Genomic DNA, 20,180 nt, shown 5'->3' with positions numbered 1-20,180 from the left:
AAGCCCTAGAAGCACTTAATGGGTGCTTGACCTATAACTATATTTTTCCTTGAGCATGAAACCCATGCCTCAAGAATGACAATAATAAATTTATTTTTCTCTTTACATTAAATACATAAAATCATGATTACATATGTCATTATGAAGACCGATCCTAGTTACATATTTCAACACTCCCCCCTTAACTAGGGAGGTATTCATAATCCATACATGGTACTTGGACATTCTCAAACTGAAGAATTCTCATAAGAAGAGTCAGATTGGTAAGCCATCTCATAAGCTATCTTATCAACTTATATTAAAGCATTTCATCATACCAACCAACAATCTCACATAGCAAGGCCTTGACTAACAACTCTATCTCTCCACAAGATCAGAGCACAATGCTGGGGAGACCAGTGACTGACAGACACCATCATCATTGTCTCTCAAGGCACATACCCAACCTGGGTGTTTAAAGGGTATTTCCTTGTAGGACAATTCCTGTCCTGGAATAACACATTCTCAAGGAATTTCCTCTTCAACTATTCTTGCCTATTGGATGCCCTACCACATCCTCAAAGAGTATCAAGATCAATCTCAGATGCTTACCCAATCCTCTATTCTTTCTTCATAACATGAAGACAAGAATGACATGTCTATCTCTCCCTTTCAAATAGGGAAGAAATACTCATTCTTATAAAAGGAATATACCCAAGATCCCTCTTATGTAGGGACTTGCCCAAGCTCCCTCTGAACTAGGGACTTGTTATCAACAATAGCTATATGCTCTTTGGTGGAGATCATGGTACTATCAACTGCTTGTAGGGCTCCTCCTTTTGATGTCATGAACTTCATCTTCTTCATTATGGAGCCTTCATCTTCTAGATCTTCTTCGTAGGGCATCGTCCATCCATCACTTTCCTTCAACAAACCATAGGGTTGAACCAATAGTCATGTCATCCTTCTCTTCATCGGAAAGTGATCTTCTAGTCCACATCTAGATTTTCTTCATACAAATACCTCTTCCAAGTCATGTTTCTTTTAGGATCTTTCATCCAATCTCATGAGTACTAGTTGTAGGTGACATCTACAACTCTTTTTGGTAGCCTTGTAACAACCCAACCAGATGATTTCTCAAAAATCAAAATGAACAGTAAATCAAAATTACATTTTTATGATGGCCTTTCATCATGACATCATCTTCTTGCAACATCAACATCTGCACATGTATGATTCCATCTCCAAGACATTCAATATCAAGGGTCTCCTTCTTTTTCAGACTTTATCAAGGTCTTCATACCTTCTCTATGGAGATGTCATAGCTAATTCTTCTAGCTATCAGATGTTGATCACTTATCTTATCTTACTATAGTTGCATCTTTTCACAAACTCTTCTTTATTTCTTTGCATATTGCTTTTTCAGGAACTTCTATACATAGTTCCTTCATCATAGGAACCATCATTGTCAACAACCTCATCTTCCATATGAGGTCATATTATGTTGATTTCATCTTATCAATATGCAAAAGAGTTCAAGGCTCATTGTTTATATGCCTTTATGCATCATTCTAATGGAAGAGATCCTTCCCCTTTGATCATACTCATGAGATCGAACATTCAACCATGCTATCAACAACTATATAATGACATGACTTTATCTATCAAATACATACATACCTTTTCCTTCTTTTGGTCATGTAGACTTCCTTCTAGCAACTTGCTTTCCTTGCTTGAAAGTACTTTAAACAATTCAACATGTTGCACATCTTTGTCATCATACCTTAGCAGTGGATCCCACACAAGGTGGACCGTAGGCTTTCAGCGAAACATTTGCTTTTTCCAAGTAGAGGTGAAATTTCTAATGGAGGATCTTGATTATCCTCATCTTGCATTTGCTTCTTCCTAATGATGATGATGTATGATGATTTCTTTATCTTCTATCATGCTAGATGACTTTCTTCCAACCATATATATTGTTACCATGGTTGTCCTTATATGCTTCTAATGGAGATGTCGTGAATTACTTTCTTTCTATCATGAGGACTGCTACAACCATGTAGACTTCTACTTCAACTATCCTTTCAAGCTTTTATGACAATGTCATCTCTATTTCAATTCTTAATCCATCTTAATGCTAGAGATGCTTCCTATCATGATTGCTATCTTCTACAAAACTAAAAAGAACTAAGTGAAGGAGATTATCTCAGTCATAGTAGAGATCTTTCACTTCCTCCTTCGATTTCTTCTTTTCTGATTCTTCCACCTCTTTGGTAACATGGGCTTCATTTCTTTCCTTCTCTTCTTGTTGTCCTTTTTAAGCTTAGGACAATTCCTTTTAAATTGCCCATATTCATTACATTCATAGCATTGTATCTTTGACATATCAATCTTCTTTTTCTGAGGACCAAACTTTCCTTTTCTCTTGGCCATGGCAGTGTATGCTTGGACTTGTTTGTTTGATCCAACACCGCTCTTTGCCTTCAACTTAGTTTCTTCAATCTTACATAATGACCAAAGTTCACTGAATGGAGTGGCTTCCTTCTTTCCATAAATAATTGATACAAAGTTGCCCCATTCATCAGGTAGTGCATTGAGCACAATGGTGGTCATTTCTTTGTCAGACATTATTTTCCCCAACTCTTGTAGTTGGTCTCTTATTTGTGATACCCTCATAAGATATGAGGCCATCCCTTCTTCCTTTGATACCTTCATCTTGTATAACTAAATTCTCAAAGATATAACTTCTTCTGCATTGCTTACAGAGAACAATTCTTATCATAGGTTTCTTGTGTCAGGCCAAGAGGTAACTCCACAATGCGAAATGTGATTTTTCATTAAGATTGCTCATGGATATATGCATGGAGGGAGAGACTCTTGGGCTTCACCTCCCAATGTCTCTTCATATTCCTATTCTCCTTATTTACTATTTACACTATTTTACATATATTCACCCAATCCCAATGATTAGGTGTCAACATTCCCCCCTTAATCTGAAGGGATGTTGGTGAGTTGAAGCATCGTTCTGACTCTTTCGAGCTTCTCTTACAAGCGCTTTGGTGAAGATGTCTGCAATCTACTCATTTGTGGAATAATGGCATAGGTGGATTGTCTTGGCCTCAACATGTCGAATAAGATGGTATTTTGTCTTGATGTGCTTTCTTTGATGATGGAACTTTGGCTTCTTGGCCAACTTTATTGCAGAAGTGTTGTCAATCATGAGTGGAATTGAATGCACTTGTTTCACCTGCAAATCTTCCAGAATTTTCCTGAGACACACAATTTCCTTTGTTGCTTCAGCTGCTGCCACATATTTTCCCTCTGTTGTGGAATCTGCTGGAACTGATTGTTTGCATGACCTCCAAGAGACAACTCTTGATCCAAGACTTATAGCATAACATGAAGTAGATACCCTAGTTTCTTTATCTCCATCGAAGTCTGAATCAGAGTATCCAATCAAGCTGAAGTCTCCCACCTGTGTATACATGAGTCCAAAGTCTTGAGTTCCCTTCAAGTACTTTAGAAGTCTTTTTGCAGCTGACCAATGTCCCTCACAAGGCTTTTGCATAAACTTGGAGAGGATTCCAACAACAAATGAAATCTCTGGTCTAGTAGTAGTCAGGTAGTTGAGACTTCCTACAAGCTATCTATACTTCGTTGCATCCTCAATTTTTTTTCCTTCAATGGATGTGAGCTTCAAGTTCTGTTCCATTGGAGTAGTCAAAGGATTTCACTCAGCCATGCCAAACCTGTTCAACAAATCTCCAATGTACTTCTTCTGAGAGAGGAATATAAACTTCAGATTTTGAGTTACTTCAATACCAAGATAGTAGTGAACATAGCCCAAGTCAGTCATGTCAAAACCTTTCCTCAATTCCTTCTTCATGGATGCAATGTAGCTCTCATTGTTCCCTGTCATCAAAAGATCATCTACATATACCACAAGATATACAACTGTTTTGCCAACTTTCTTGACGAACAAAGTTGCATCATCAAGATCATAATGTTTGAAGTTGAATTTTAGAAGATGCCCAGTTAACTTTTCATGCTAGGCTCCCGGTGCTTGCTTGAGGCCATACAAGGATTTCACAAGCTTGCATACCTTGTGTTCTTGGTTCTTCACAACAAATCCTTTTGGTTGGGACGTAATAACATTCTCTTTCAGATCTCAATTCAAGAAAGCAATTTTTACATCCATTTGATGGACTTTCCAACTATTCTGAGTTGCCAAGGAAAAAAGTGTCCGGATGGTAACCCATTTTGCTGTGGGGGCAAAAGTCTCCTCATAATCGACCCCTTCTCTCAGTGCAAAACCCTTTGCCACAAACCTGGGTTTGTGCTTGTCAAGTGAGCCATCAACTTTATACTTATTCTTGTAGACCCACTTGTAGCCAATTGGTTTGTTTCCCAATGGAGAATCAACCAGCGCCCAAGTGCCATTCTTTATCAAGGCATCATACTCTTTCTGCATCGCTTCTTTCCATTCATCATGAGAAGCAACTTCTTTGAAGGAAGTTGGTTCAAAATCTATAGACAAATTCAGTTCACAATCATAAGAAACATCCATATCAACAAGTGAATTAGAATCGTCTACATCACCTCCATTTTGCCTGGTTGAATTTCTTGTTCCTGTCTTTCCAACCTCATCAGGATGAACACTTTCAAGTGTCTTTGTTAGCCATTTTGGAGGACCTTTCTGAGATGGCCTAGGTTGCTCAATTGACTAAGTTGGGGTTGAATCAAGATTTAGTCTCCCAATTTTGTCAATGACATCGCTCAAATTGTCATCAGCAGTTGGAGCTTCACATGGGGGAGAGAGTGCTTCAGAAGAAGATTCCACAGATTGATCCAATATAGGAATCCCCCCTTCAAGATGTGGAATCTGATTATCAAATTCTTGAAATGACTTTGCATGTCCAAATCTATCCAAGCGATCAAGCTACCACTCAACAACATTGTCAGCCTTGGAAGATTCAAGAAAGATCACATCTCTAGATACAACAAACTTCTTATTAACTTCATCATAGAGATGATATGCTTTGGAGGTATTTGAATACCCCAAGAAGATACACTTACGACTCCTTGCACCAAGTTTGTTTCTTTGTTCCTTTGGTATCAAGGTATAATAGGTGGAACCAAAGACCTTGAGATGCTTTAACGAAAGAATGTGGCCATACCACATTTCATAAGGGGTCTTGTTTCTAATAGCATTAGATGGACATCTATTCTTTACATACACAACACATAGAACTACATCAACCCAACACATCAATTTTTACATTCTTGAAAAACATCATGGAATGTACCATATTTAAGATTGTCCTGTTCATTCTTTCAGCTACTCCGTTCTATTGGGGATTATAAGGCACAGTTGTTTGATGTTTGATCCCATGCTGGCAAAGATAATTTTCAAATTCATTTGAAGTGTATTCTTTTCCATTATTAGTGCGAATAGAGCCAATATGAGATTGTGCATCATTTTCAATCCATGCATGAAAGTTCTTGAATGTTTGAAAAACATCAGATTTGTTATTCAATAAATAAACCCAACACATTCTGGTATAGTCATCAATAAATGTCATCATATATTTATTTTCATTTGCAGAAGGAACATGCATTGGACCACATAAATCTGAATGACTGAGTTCAACTTTTCTATGTGCTTTGGAATGTGAATCATGAAAAGACTGTTTGCTATGCTTTCCTAGAATACACACATCACATTGCTTAAGTTTCCTAGGAATTGTAGGCAAACCTGTAACACCATTTTTCTTCAACGTGCAAAGGCTGTCATGGTTCAAGTGTCCAAATCTAGCATGCCATAAAAGACTTGATGGAAATGTACCTTCATCATAATGGGAACTGTACGAGAAGTTTTGTGCACGAGTAGAGGTACCTTGCAGCTTTAGAAGTCTTTCTTCTTCTATCCCGTCATGACAAGTGAGCGATCTGATGTTTTTTTTGACGTCAACCTTGCCATCAAACATATGAATGGAGTGTCCTTGCTAGTGGATGTGGACCAAGGACAACAAGTTTCTCCTAAGCTCCGGGAGATATAAAACATCATTTAGAAGAAATTCTGGAAGACCAGGGAATTTGAACTTGATGGTTCCAAACCCTGATGGCTTGAGTTTTGATTTGTCTGCAATTTACTCTGCTCCATCAACATTGTCAGTAAATTCTTCAAAAGAATCTCTTCTAAAAGTCATGTGGCAAGTTGCCCCTGAATCAAACAACCAATCATTTTTCCAAGAAGCAAGTGAAGCATTAAACAAGTCTTCAGTTGCTCCAATATCACAATGCGCCACAACATAATGAGCGGATTCAGGTGCTTTACCTTTCTCTTTGTCATGGGTTTTACCTTTGGCTTAATTTCTTTCCTGCTCAATTCTGTCCCAAGGCATTTTACATGTGGAAGCATCATGTCCATCTCTATTGCAACGTATGCAATGAAGATCAGACTTTTCTCCTTGGAAATGTCTGCCCCCCCTGCCTCTAAAATTTCTTTATCCTCTTCCTCTTCGACCACCTCTTCCTCTAGAAGAATCTTGAGCATGATTCTTCTCTATGTGATTTTTAAATGAATGCATTTAAAAATGTACTCTGCTGCCAATATTAAAAAAAATTGTACTTCTGGTGTAAAAAGTTATAAAAATTGCAGTTTTATATATAGGATAGAGGTATTACTTGGGGGAGTTGTTATAAGGAGGAGGTTGTATGTGGGGTAGGGAGTATTTGAGGAAGGGAGTATTGTTGGCATTATGATTCTGGTATGGCTCTATGTTACAGATGTTGTACTTGATGGCAACACCCTCCTGTGGCAATGCTCTGATTAGGCTCTCAAAATGTTGAAAATTAAGAAGTACGCAGGAGAACAGTTCAGAAGATGCGTACACGCAGGTACACCATGAAGGGACCGCGGCCAGACACGCAGGTCACCCGTTCAGGAGGTGCGTACCCCCAGTTTCACTTACTTCAAGGCAGAGAAGCGCGTTCACATGGGGTTTCCTATGTTTGGCCCGTGGTATTTAGCCCGCTGCTCTTGATTCTATGGTTTTGGCCCGTGGTATTGTTTTATATTATTATTATTATTGAGCCCCATGTTTTTGGGCCCCTTGTATTGGTTATCTATGGTATTGATCCATGATTTTAGGAGGAGCTTGCCTATATAAAGCAAAGGAGATCACTTGGCTAAGTATCTTTTGCAAATTGAATATCTTGAGATCTGAAATATTGGGTTATTGTTTTAAAAGCTTGATCTATATGAAAGTAAAGTTGAAAGCGAATCTGTGAAGGGTGATCTCTCGAGCGCATGATCAGATCTGGGCATCTGACTAACTGTGGCACACTGGTGGATTGCCAATTCGGCCCTAATCAGAAGTACGCAAGTGATTAACGGTAAAGGTGCGTGGGTACGCAGAGCAGAAACAGGAGAGCTGCGTGGGTACGCAGAGCAGAAGAAGGGGCACTGCGTGGGTACGCAGAGCAGAAGAAGGAGAACTGCGTGGGTACGCAGCGCGACAAAGGTTCAGGTGCGTACGCACAGTAAAAGTACGCGGCGCGATAGTATCTTTGAGTGCGTGGCTTCAGTAATAGTACGCGGCGCGATAGTGTCTCTGGGTGCGTACCTACAGTAACAGTACGCAGCGCGATTGAAGAAGTAGTGCGTGGGTACGCGGTGCAACAGAAGGCTCTCTGCGGGTATACGCAGGGAAGCAGAAGGTGAAGTGCGTAGCGACGCAGGCCAGAGAAAGAAAAACTGCGTATCTGTCTTAAGATCTTCTGTTGACTGAATTTTTCTGTTGATAAGGTGTTCTGGGTTAGTTCTGTTATTGTTGATCTGGTTACTGCAGTTGACTGTGTAATTTACATGTACTTGATGATCATTTGATGCTTATGGATCGAGTTTGAAAATTTATGAAAAGTGGTCCTTGTAAGAAAAGAAGTAGGGGGTTGTAGCTCCCTTCCAGGAAAGACTGGCAAACGAGAGAGAGAGTTGTAGCTCTCTGCAGGTTGCACCTGTGTACTGGTAAATGACTGCACCAGTACAAAATCATTGTAAAAGGAGTTTCTAATTTGAAAGAAGATAGAGACATATTGCAGCAGGTGGTTTTCACCCACATTGGGTTTCCACCTTATATCTGGTGTTCTTTGGTGTGACTATCTGTTTTTCTTGTTCATGCTCATTATTTTATGGTACTGATATGCAAAAATAATTCAAAGTATAAATAAGGAAGATTTGTTAAAAGAACTTGATAATACTGATTCACCCCCCCTCTCAGTATTATTTCCAACAATTGGTATCAAAGCAGGTCCTTCGGAGAAGCTTGATCGCTTGAAGGAAGATCATTCATCATGAGCAACTACGAGAGGGAAGCATCAATCAGGCCACCAATTTTTGATGGGACAAACTTCAATTATTGGAAGGTAAGAGTTACTACCTATCTTCAATCTCTTGGTACAGAAGTTTGGGATATCATAGATACAGGCTACACTTTTCCTTCAGCTACTCCTACAGATACGGCCGAAAAGAAGAAATATGAAACAAATGCTAAAGCAGTCAATACTTTGCTGGGATGCTTATCTTAGACAAAATTCGTAAAGGTTATGCAATACAAATCCGCAAAAGAAATATGGGACAAGATTGTCCTGAGCTACGAAGGAGATGAACAGGTAAAGCGTGCTAAACTTCAAACTCTCAGGATTCAGTATGAGAATCTCAGGATGTATAATGATGAAAGTGTGGCTAACTATTTTCTTCGGGTAGATGAGATTGTTAATTGCATGAAAAACTTGGGCGAAGAAATAAAAGAGGCTATTGTGGTTGAAAAAGTTCTAAGATCATTGTCCCCCAAGTTTGAATCTAAAGTGTCTGCAATAGAAGAAAAGGAAAATCTACGAATTCTTACTATGTCTCAGCTTCACGGAATTCTAACTGCTTATGAAATGAGAAAGGGAGGTCCTTCAGACAGAAGAGAAGCTTCTTTCAAGGCTTCAGGCAAAGGAGATTATTATGAAGCAAGTCACGTGCCAGAAGAAGAAGAAGAAGAATCAAATTTTGTCAGAAATCTTCAAAGGGGTTCTGGAAGGTTCAGAGGTAAGTTACCTTTTAAATGCTTTGCTTGTGGAAGAGTAGGTCATTATGCTGCAAAATGTCCTTATAAGGATAAAGGAAAAGAACCTGCTAGATGGAACAAGAAACAGAGTGCAAATAAGAAAAGCTACTACACTCATGAGGATAGTGATGGTCTATCAAATAGTGATGAAGATGAACGAGGTAATGACTATAAACTGTTAATGGCATTTGAAGATGATGATTATATGGATGCTATAGATGTGGATAGCCTTTATGAAGAAATTACTAGACTCAAGAGATGTATAGAAGAAAAGAATATGATCATTGATACTCTACAATTTCAAATTGATGAAAAGGAAAAGCATCTTGAAAAGTTAGAAGGTGAAATTGTTGGTCTTAGAAAAGAGATTGAGAAAACAAAAGCTATTAATCTTAAGTTTGTCAAAGGATTTGAAACTTTGGATGAGATTATCAATGTACAACGTTCTCCCCTAAACAAGACAGGTCTGGGCTATAATGGAGAAACTTCTCAAGCATCCACCTCAAAAAGTTATCTTGATGCAGCAAGAAGGAATGAGCAAAAGCACAATGGAGACCATCAGGTAAAGCAGGGACGAATTGCAAACAGAGACTATCAGGGGCAATCCATCTTAAGGGTGAACAAAAGCTACAACCAGCCACAGGTAAAATCTTCTCAATTTGGTTCAAGAATGGATGACAATAGAAATTACAATCATTTGGCCGGTAGATTTGATAATCGCAGAAACTTCTTCAATGGACAATGTTTCTCTTGCCATAACTTTGGTCACAAAGCAGCTCAATGTGTTGCATATAAAACAATCATGACTAGAGAAGCTCAAAAACAAAGAAGTATGACTGGGATTACAAAAAGGACCTATAACAACTTTTCGGCTCTTGAAAATGAAGTTGAATGTTCTATTTGCAATAACTTTGGTCATGAAGATTCTGAATGCAGGAGCAGGTTTCAGCAGACAAAGGAACCAGCCTCAAGCACCAAAACAGGGAGAATAAAGGAACCACAAACAGAAAGATGTGGGATAGCATTTTATGCAGAGGGACAGGAAAATATATGGTACATTGACAGTGGATGTTCGAAGCATATGACAGGTGATAAAGAAAAACTTGAGTCATATTCTGCTCTAGAAAAAGGAAAGAAAGTTTCTTTTGGAAATGATACTCCTGCAACTATAAAAGGAAAAGGCATTGCTCAGTTAAAAGAAAAGGTCAAAGCTGGAAATGTTTTGTACGTTGATGGATTGAAGCATAATCTTCTAAGTGTCAGCCGGATGTGTGATCAAAGAACCGAGGTGATATTCAGATCAAATGGATGTCTTGTTCGTGATCTTGATACAGGTAAAATAGTGATCAAAGGTAAAAGAACTCCAAATAATCTATACATATTTGAAGAAGGACAACAACAATGTTATCTGAGCAAGGATGATGAGCACTGGTTATGGCATCTGAGGTTGGGGCATCTAAGCTTTTCACAAATAAGGAAAGCATGCAAATATCAGGCAGTTTGCGATCTTCCAGATATCAAAATTCCAGACAACACCATATGCAAATCATGTCAGTTTGGAAAGCAAACCAAAACTAACTTTCCAGAGAAGGAAGGATCAGCTAGCATGTCTCTTGAGCTAGTACATACAGATACATGTGGTCCATTCAGGAAAAGGACACCTCGAGGAGAAGAATACTTGATATTATTCATTGACGATTTCTCCAGGTTTGTCTGGATAGGACTTATGAAGCACAAAGATGAAGCATTCGAAAAATTCAAATCCTTCAAAGCCTTGGTTGAAAATGAATCAGGACACAAAATTAAGTGCCTCAGATCCGACAGAGGTGGGGAGTTTACCTCAAATGAATTTTTCGATTTCTGTGAAGAACATGGGATAAGAAGAGAATTCTCTACAGCTAGAACTCCTCAGCAAAATGGAGTTGTGGAAAGAATGAACAGAACAGTCCAACAAATGGCTCGTGCTATGCTTGATGAGTCGGGAACTCCCGCAACTTTCTGGGGTGAAGCTGCACATGCTGCGGTTGTTATTCTCAACAAAACAAATGTCCGGGTGAACAACACTCAAACCCCTCATGAGCTCTGGTGTGGTGAGACTCCTTCGGTAAAGCACTTCAAAATCTTTGGGAGCAAATGTTATATTAAGAATACTGATGAGCAACTTGGCAAACTTGAACCTAGAGCAGATGAAGGCATTCTTCTTGGTTATTCTCCACATAGCAAAGCATACAAATGCTACAATAAAAGACTTGGCAGAATTGTTGACAGCATTGATGTAGTGGTTGATGAGAAGGGATACATTCCTAGGCAAGTACATCATGAAGATATCGAAGAAGATGAAGGCTACCCTCAAAGACAGAATGATGAAGAAGAAGAACCTCAAGAAGAACCAGAGGAGCAGACAAGAATAGAAGAAAAGACTCCATCCAGTTATGTTCAGAAGAATCATCCAGAATCTCAGATTGTGGGGCAGAAAGAAGCAGGTGTACAAACAAGAAGAACAGTTGCAGAAGCTTCAAGCTATTTGGCATTACTCTCCTCCACTGAACCACAAAATGTGAAAGAGGCATGCAAAGATGAATGTTGGGTGAAAGCAATGGATGAAGAACTTGAGTAGATCGAAAAGAACAACACTTGGGAGCTGGTCCCCAGACCAAAGGATAAGAATGTTATCGGAACAAAATGGGTCTTCAAAAATAAATTGAATGAAAATGGGGAAGTAATTAGAAACAAGGCCAGACTTGTTTGTAAAGGGTATGCGCAGCAAGAAGGAATAGACTTTGAAGAAACCTTTGCTCCTGTTGCAAGACTTGAGGCCATCCGAATGTTCCTTGCTCTCTCAAGCTTTCAAAACTTCAAAGTATTTCAAATGGACGTGAAATCAGCCTTTTTGAATGGAGACTTGGAAGAAGAAGTATACATTGAGCAGCCAGATGGGTTCATTCTTGGAAATGATCCAAATCTTCTATGCAGATTGAAAAAGGCCCTCTATGGTCTCAAACAAGCTCCAAGGGCTTGGTACTATCGTTTGGACAAATATCTTCATCAACAAGGTTTTTCAAAAGGATCAGCAGATAGCAATCTTTATATAAAAGTTGAAAATAACAAATTGCTAATACTTGTTGTGTATGTAGATGACATTATCTTTGGCAGCAATGAAGAAGCTATGAGTCAAAGCTTTGCCTTAGTGATGCAGAAAGAATTCGAAATGTCCTTGCTGGGAGAACTGACATATTTTCTTGGTTTGCAAATCCAACAAAAAGAAGGAGGGATCTTTTTGTCTCAAACCAAGTATCTCAAACAGATTTTGAAGAAATATGGCATGGAAGATGCAAAACCAGTATGTACACCCATGGTCACAGGATGTAGCCTCAGTACAAATGATGAATCTGCAGCAGTGCATCAACCAACCTACAGATCTATGATTGGAAGTTTACTTTATTTGACAGGTACCCGACCGGACATCATGCATGCAGTTGGAATAGTTGGAAGATTTCAGGCAAATCCGAAGGAAACTCATCTTCAGGCAGTGAAGAGTATTTTCAAATATCTTCAAGGGACTCAAAATTATGGCTTATGGTATCCTAGAGATACAGATCTCACACTTCATGCTTATACAGATGCAGATTGGGCCGGAAGCGTGGATGACAGGAAGAGCACAAGTGGTGGTGCGTTCTTTATGGGTTCCAGATTAGTATCTTGGTTCAGCAAGAAACAGAGTTCGATTGCCTTGTCTACAGCTGAAGCGGAATATGTTGCTGCTGCATCTTGCTGCACTCAACTCCTTTGGATGATGCAGACCTTGCAGGATTTTCAAATCACTTGTACACCACCTATCTCCATCTTATGTGATAACACAAGTGCAATCAGCATCTCAAAGAACCCAGTCATGCATTCAAAAACCAAGCACATACCAATCAAGTATCATTTTCTCCGAGAACAAGTGCTTGAACAGAAGGTCAAGTTGGAGTATGTTCCTTCTAAGGAACAAGTTGCTGATATACTCACCAAACCATTGCCCAGGGAGACTTTTGAATACCTCAGGCAAAAGCTGGGGGTTGTTGATGCATCATCTTGTTGTTAAATCTCTTCTGATTGATGGTTGTACGCATGGTTCATCTGGGGTATATGCGTACATGTGCTGGGTTGCGGATTGGTTGAAGATTGAATGGCACAGGTTCAGGGGGAGCATATAATGCATTGTTGGCATTATGGAGGATGTACAGAAGGAGATCATGGAAGCTGGTCTGAATATAGCTGCAATATGTCTCTATCTCTTTCATGGTCATTTATGGTGTTTGGTGGATTATGGTTCTTCTTTGCAGATCTGGTTCATATTCAGGGGGAGCATGTTCTTAGGGGGAGCATAACCCTTTGCCCTTGATGTCAAAGGGGGAGAATGAAGCTGAAGATTTTGAGGTTGCCATCAAGTCCAAAGGGGGATATTGTTGGCATTATGATTCTGGTATGGCTCTATGTTACAGATGTTGTACTTGATGGCAACACCCTCCCGTGGCAATGCTCTGATCAGGCTCTCAAAATGTTGAAAATTAAGAAGTACGCAGGAGAACAGTTCAGAAGATGCGTACAAGCAGGTGCACCATGAAGGGACCGCGGCCAGAGACGCAGGTCACCCGTTCAGGAGGTGCGTACCCCCAGTTTCACTTACTTCAAGGCAGAGAAGCGCGTTCACATGGGGATTCCTATGTTTGGACCGTGGTATTTAGCCCGCCGCTCTTGATTCTATGGTTTTGGCCCGTGGTATTGTTTTATATTATTATTATTATTGAGCCCCATGTTTTTGGGCCCCTTGTATTAGTTATCTATGGTATTGATCCATGATTTTAGGAGGAGCTTGCCAATATAAAGCAAAGGAGATCACTTGGCTAAGTATCTTTTGCAAATTGAATATCTTGAGATTTGAAATATTGGGTTATTGTTTTAAAAGCTTGATCTATATGAAAGTAAAGTTGAAAGCGAATCTGTGAAGGGTGATCTCTCGAGCGCATGATCAGATCTGGGCATCTGACTAACTGTGGCACACTGGTGGACTGCCAATTCGGCCCTAATCAGAAGTACGCAGGTGATTAACGGTACAGGTGCGTGGGTACGCAGAGCAGAAACAGGAGAGCTGCGTGGGTACGCAGAGCAGAAGAAGGGGCACTGCGTGGGTACGCAGAGCAGAAGAAGGAGAACTGCGTGGGTACGCAGCGCGACAAAGGTTCAGGTGCGTACGCACAGTAAAAGTACGCGGCGCGATAGTATCTTTGAGTGCGTGGCTTCAGTAACAGTACGCGGCGCGATAGTGTCTCTGGGTGCGTACCTACAGTAACAGTACGCAGCGCGATTGAAGAAGCAGTGCGTGGGTACGTGGTGCAGCAGAAGGCTCTCTGCGGGTATACGCAGGGAAGCAGAAGGTGAAGTGCGTAGCGACGCAGGCCAGAGAAAGAAAAACTGCGTATCTGTCTTAAGATCTTCTGTTGACTGAATTTTTCTGTTGATAAGGTGTTCTGGGTTAGTTTTGTTATTGTTGATCTGGTTACTGCAGTTGACTGTGTAATTTACATGTACTTGATGATCATTTGATGCTTATGGATCCAGTTTGAAAATTTATGAAAAGTGGTCCTTGTAAGAAAAGAAGTAGGGGGTTGTAGCTCCCTTCCAGGAAAGACTGGAAAACGAGAGAGAGAGTTGTAGCTCTCTGCAGGTTGCAGCCTGTGTACTGGTAAAGGACTGCACCAGTACAAAATCATTGTAAAAGGAGTTTCTAATTTGAAAGAAGATAGAGACATATTGCAGCGGGTGGTTTTCACCCACATTGGGTTTCCACCTTATATCTGGTGTTCTTTGGTGGTGACTATCTGTTTTTCTTGTTCATTCTCATTATTTTATGGTACTGATATGCAAAAATAATTCAAAGTATAAATAAGGAAGATTTGTTAAAAGAACTTGATAATACTGATTCACCCCCCCTCTCAGTATTATTTCCAACAAGTATATGGGGGAGGGTATATGTATTAAGAGCGGCGGTAGGTGTTATGCAATGGGTAGTGTTATATATTAAAGACACAATATTGAAAAAATTGCATACGTCATTATTAACACTATTAATGTAATATGAGCGGTACGTATATGAGCAGTATGTAGTATGAGTAACGTTATATGAGCGATATGGATGATACTAGCAACAACGGTATGGGAGGAGGCGATATGTCTTATATAAAACAATATGATTATATATGCAATTGACTGTGGTGTATATGCATATGGTAGTGTTTGCAACAACCGGAGGAGCGAAGAGGAGGGCGGTATTATATGAGTGGGAGCGGTGTGGAGTGGATTGGAGCAGTGGTGTGGCAATGTTTAAAAAAACCAGGAGTTCCGCTGCGCAGCGGGGAGAGTGACCGGTGAGGTCGACTATGAGCGGGTTGCTAATGGTAAGCGGGGTATGGAGTGGTATACCACGAGAGTTAACTGGGCGTGAGTTATACCATGAGAAAGTACGCTAAAACATAATTGGAGGTGAGGAGCGTTTGCAACATTTGTAGTGGATTGTGTAACATGGAGTCGGGTTCGAGGGAGAGGCATTGGAGCACAGTCGGGTACGGGGGAGAGGCAACAGAGCACAGTTGGGTTGCGAGGACCCATAGAGGTTATAAACTGTGCATATAGCTGAGGTATGGAGCGGTGTGAGGGGAGGTATTAACCACTGGACTGTGGAGTTATGAACTGGGAGTTATACACAACATTCATTGTGCCTATCACAACGCCTTCACACAGGATGCAACACCCTACGCACCATCCTGATTAAAAAAATCATACGCACAGTCAAAGAACTAAGATACTCACGAGCAACGCAGCAGTTTGGTCGTAGTCGCACCACAGTTTTCCAGAACAAAAATTACGCATGGATAAACTTCTCCTCAGTGGACATTCAGTGCAACTCAAAGGGATTTGAATGCACAAAATCTTGTAGAGAATATGGCAGGGAATATAGGAACAAATATGGTAGAGAACTGACAAGAGTTACAACACATAAATTAATTTGAGAGCTCTCTGTGATACCATGTCAGGCCAGGAGGTAACTCCACAATGCGAATTGTGATTTTGCATTAAGATTGCTAATGGATATATACATGGAGGGAGAGAGTTTTGGGCTTCACCTCCCAGTGTCTCTTCATATAACTATTCTCCTCATTTACTATTTACACTATTTTACATATATTCACCCAATCCCAATGATTTGGTGTCAACATCTTGTGATTTCTCCATTTTTGCTACATATGGGATGAGGGTATCCTTGATTGATTCTATAAGGATTCTTTGAGCGCTTATTTCCCCTTCCATATACCTCGTTAGTGCTTGAGCTTGCCCTTGAGATGGTTTGGAGACTTTACCCTTGGCACATTCAATAACTTCATTCTCTATGAGGATCAAGTCTGTCCTCTTTTTCCATGCAAGGAAGTTTGATGACCCAACCAATTTGTTGCTCTCCTTGCAAAATGAAGTCATTTTGATAATAGATTCAGACATAGATATAGAGATACTTGTCAAGTGAAGATGCTCCTAGATGATGATATCTTCAACTCGATGGCTTCTTGATGATGTTGAAAATAGAAGGTGCCTGCTTGAAGATGATTGCTTCCTTGATGATTTCTTCTTCAAAGATGACAATACTTATATCTTAGATGATATGCTTTGAGATGTGATACTTTCTTTAGAGAGGGATATTGCCTGGATGATGATGATGGCAATGCTTCTTCCTGCTTCCTTTGGATGTAGAGACTTCGAGATGCTTCAAGTGTGTGGTTCTTCTTTCTTTGAGTGGAGGTAGGGTTCTTAAGGTCTTGTTCTCCTTGTGATGATGTGATTGTGGAGATGAGTACTCCTCCTTGATGCTTCTTCGTCCTCCTTAATGATTTCCTTGTGCTCGACCATTATGTATCCTTCTTCAAGTGGATGATCTTCAAGCTGCCTCTTCTTGTCTTGTCACCTTAGCTTTGATACCATGTTGAGAAATCTAGGGGCAACTAGATCAGGTGATTTCTCTTACTTTGATAACTGCTTGTGATGTATTTTTACTTAACTTGATTAGCTTCTTTTACTTGATTATTATTAGTGTTTTCTATCATCAAACAACTACCAAACAATGAAGATCAATGAGACAATAGGACACAAGATATAGGCGATCAGCCAGGGCCAATACCTCTCCTCTTGAGAGGAAAACCCCAGGGCCAATACCTATCCTCTTGAGAGGAAAACCCACAAGAACTCTTCTCTTCTTATAGAACTTCAAATGACGAATTCCAAGACCTAAGACCCTTGTCAAAGTCCCCTCCAGGACCAAGTCAATCCTTCCTCCTTGATGAGCGTTCTTTTTGTCTAGCTACTTCGACCCCCAGTAGTTGCTTCTGCAATTTCGACTCCCAATATTTTCTTCTGCAACTTTGACCCCCAACAGTTTCTTCTGTAGAAACCCTAGCTCTTGCACGTGTGGAGAAGATGGTGATTTCTTCCTCTTTTCTTCTTCGCTTGAGATGATCATTTCTTCTCAGAAACCTGGCTTGCAAAGTATGCTACTTGGATCCCTAACTTGACTTCTGCAATTTGGTCTTTAGCTGTTGCAATGGATGCCCTAATTATCTCGCATGTGTGAAGGATAGTAGCCCAAAAGACACTCCAAAATTTCACTTTTCTTTTCTTCTTCTAATCCTTCTCTTCTTCGCACCTTTTCCTCTTCCTTGATTGAACTCTTATGTGTGTGAGTGAGTCCCCTTCAAGTGAGGTCAAAGTCTCTAATATATAGGCTTCTCTAGGTCGAATTGCCGCTTGTAGGCCGACTTGTCCACTCATAGAGGCCGACTTGATCTTTTGATGATGACAGGGTCTTGGAGGGTCTATCTGAGACTTTTGACTTTACATAAATTTTCTTTACAAGATGTAACATGCTCAAAAGGGTCTTCCATACATGACAATGACTCAATTGACTTGTATAACATCATAGCTTATGCATAAAATCATAGCAAAGGCACGGTGATACAAAACACTAAGTGAATTTGTCCAAGATTGGAGGTGGACAACCCAACCTAAGAACTTGTCAAGAGAGAGAGAGTGAGAGAGGGAGATTGGACGATGAGGCTGATGATGTCAAGGTCTCTTGAGTTTGATGGCGGGTGAAAGGGGAACACTGGGCACTGGGCTGTTGTTGGAGTCTCTTGGAATCATCGAGGAGCCTAGTTGCATGATATGAGTGGGGATGTATGGGTGAGGGATACTCCTAACATCAGAGGTTGAATGAAGGAAACTTCGAATGGATCTCTGGGATCATGGTCTAAGAGGTAGTTTGACAGGTGGGGCGTGCTCTACTCTGGATTCGTTTGGAGCTAATCTCTCTAATGCTTTGTGGATGTGTGGCTTGATTTATGGACCGACACCTCCAAACCAATCTTAATAATGTTGGGTGGTCTTGCAAAGGGAGATGTTGAGGAGAAACCTGAGGTCTCACCATCTCACTTTTTGATGTGTTCTAGAACTCTACCCGCCGTTAGTTGCTCCACTTTGATGGATCAACAAGTACGAGGTAATTGGTTTGGTCATCCCAGGCTAGGGCATGGCTTGTAGGAGATGAGATTCGTGGCTGAAAATCTTCCTAATGAAGAGGGCTAAGCATCTTTGATCCTGGTACTAGAAGAAAGTAGAGTGCCTCTCGAGTCCCTATAGAGGTAGTGATAACGCCCTTTAATCTCATAGTATAGGGGACGCTGAAAAATGAGGTGCATCTCCATCTCCGACTCTTGAAGGTTGCACAACCTGGTAGATCCTATCAGATCGTGGCATATGGTGATATGTCTCTATTTAAAGTTGATGGGAGCTGACTTGGAGCTATCCCAAAGGGATCTTGAGCAAGTGCATTTATTGTCTGCGTGTATAAGGGGGGTGGAAATTCATGCCACCATATAGCTCCAAAAAGTGTTGAGGAGCCCAGCTGCACGATCTGAGGGGGGATGTATGGTGAGGGATACTCCTAACATCCGAGGTCAAAAGAAGGAAACTTCGTATGAATTTCTGGTTGCTCCTATGGATTTGGGTTTGGGAGGTAGTCTAATGGGTGGCGTGTGCTTCACTCTGGATTTGTCTAGAGCTGATCTCTCTTATGCTCTAAGGATGTGTGGCTTGATGTATGGACTGACACCTCCTAACCAGTCTCAATAATATTGGGTGGTCTCCTAGAGAGGGGGGCTGAGGAGAAACTCAGGTCTCACCATCTTGCTGCTTGGTATGCTCTGGAACTTTTGCCTACAGTTTGTTTCTCTGCTCTGACAGATAACAGGAAAGTCTGAGGTAATTGGTTTGGTCATCCTAGGGCAGGGCATGGAGTGCAGGGGCTTGAGATTTGCGGCTGAAAGTCTTCCTGCTGAAGAGGTCTAAGCATCACTGATCATGGTACTGGAGGAAAGTAGAGAGGGAGCCTCCTGAATCCCTATAGAGGCAGTGATAGCATCCTTTGTATGGTTTCTGGTTTTGTTGTGGTTATTGACTTTCACATATGAGCTTTTAGGCCATCTATGACTTGGATTATACATAAGTATGCTTGCAGCATGACTAATTGATTTCCTCCTATTACAACATTTTTAGTTGTCTTTGGTTTATCTAATATCTATTTGCTGGCAAAAGCACTTGATTTTGATGTTTTGGATTGAAGCCTTATCCACTATGACCTTTTTTAATTTGTCCTTGTTCCCATGTTGTTCCCCATTTCTTGCTATGTCCTTAGAGTGTAGGACTATGAGGTGAGTCTGTCTTGAGGGTATCGACAAATTGAAACACATATGTCTAAATTTGATCCAATCTTGTAGATCCACTCCTTTCCCCCCAGCACGATGAATATTATGCCTCTGGACTTTCATGTTTGAGTTCTTCATTGGAGATGTTATTTTCTCTTCTTTCAGTAAACAAAGTGGTTATATTTTTGTCATTTCTAATGGGTGGATGGGAGGGAAACTTTGCACTTGCCTGAATTCACTGTTACTGATTGGTCTCCTTAACACCCTATAACTACAGCTTCATATGCTTATATAATTATTA

At 40.4% G+C, this 20,180-nt stretch overlaps 1 protein-coding gene across 4 annotated transcripts in view; it reads left to right on the top strand.

Moving 5' to 3' along the window:
• Positions 1 to 20,180, top strand: part of LOC149239491 (3-hydroxyisobutyryl-CoA hydrolase-like protein 1, mitochondrial) — a 328,118-nt gene that overhangs the window by 54,951 nt on the left and 252,987 nt on the right. The window lies entirely within an intron of this gene.

The sequence above is a fragment of the Pinus tabuliformis genome, chromosome 8, assembly GCF_031772625.1.
Source record: "Pinus tabuliformis cultivar Carrire ecotype Pingquan chromosome 8, CPIR1, whole genome shotgun sequence".
NCBI classification, from domain to species: domain Eukaryota; kingdom Viridiplantae; phylum Streptophyta; class Pinopsida; order Pinales; family Pinaceae; genus Pinus; species Pinus tabuliformis.
Note: the sequence above shows the minus strand (reverse complement) of the source record. Positions and strands in the feature narration are given on the sequence as shown.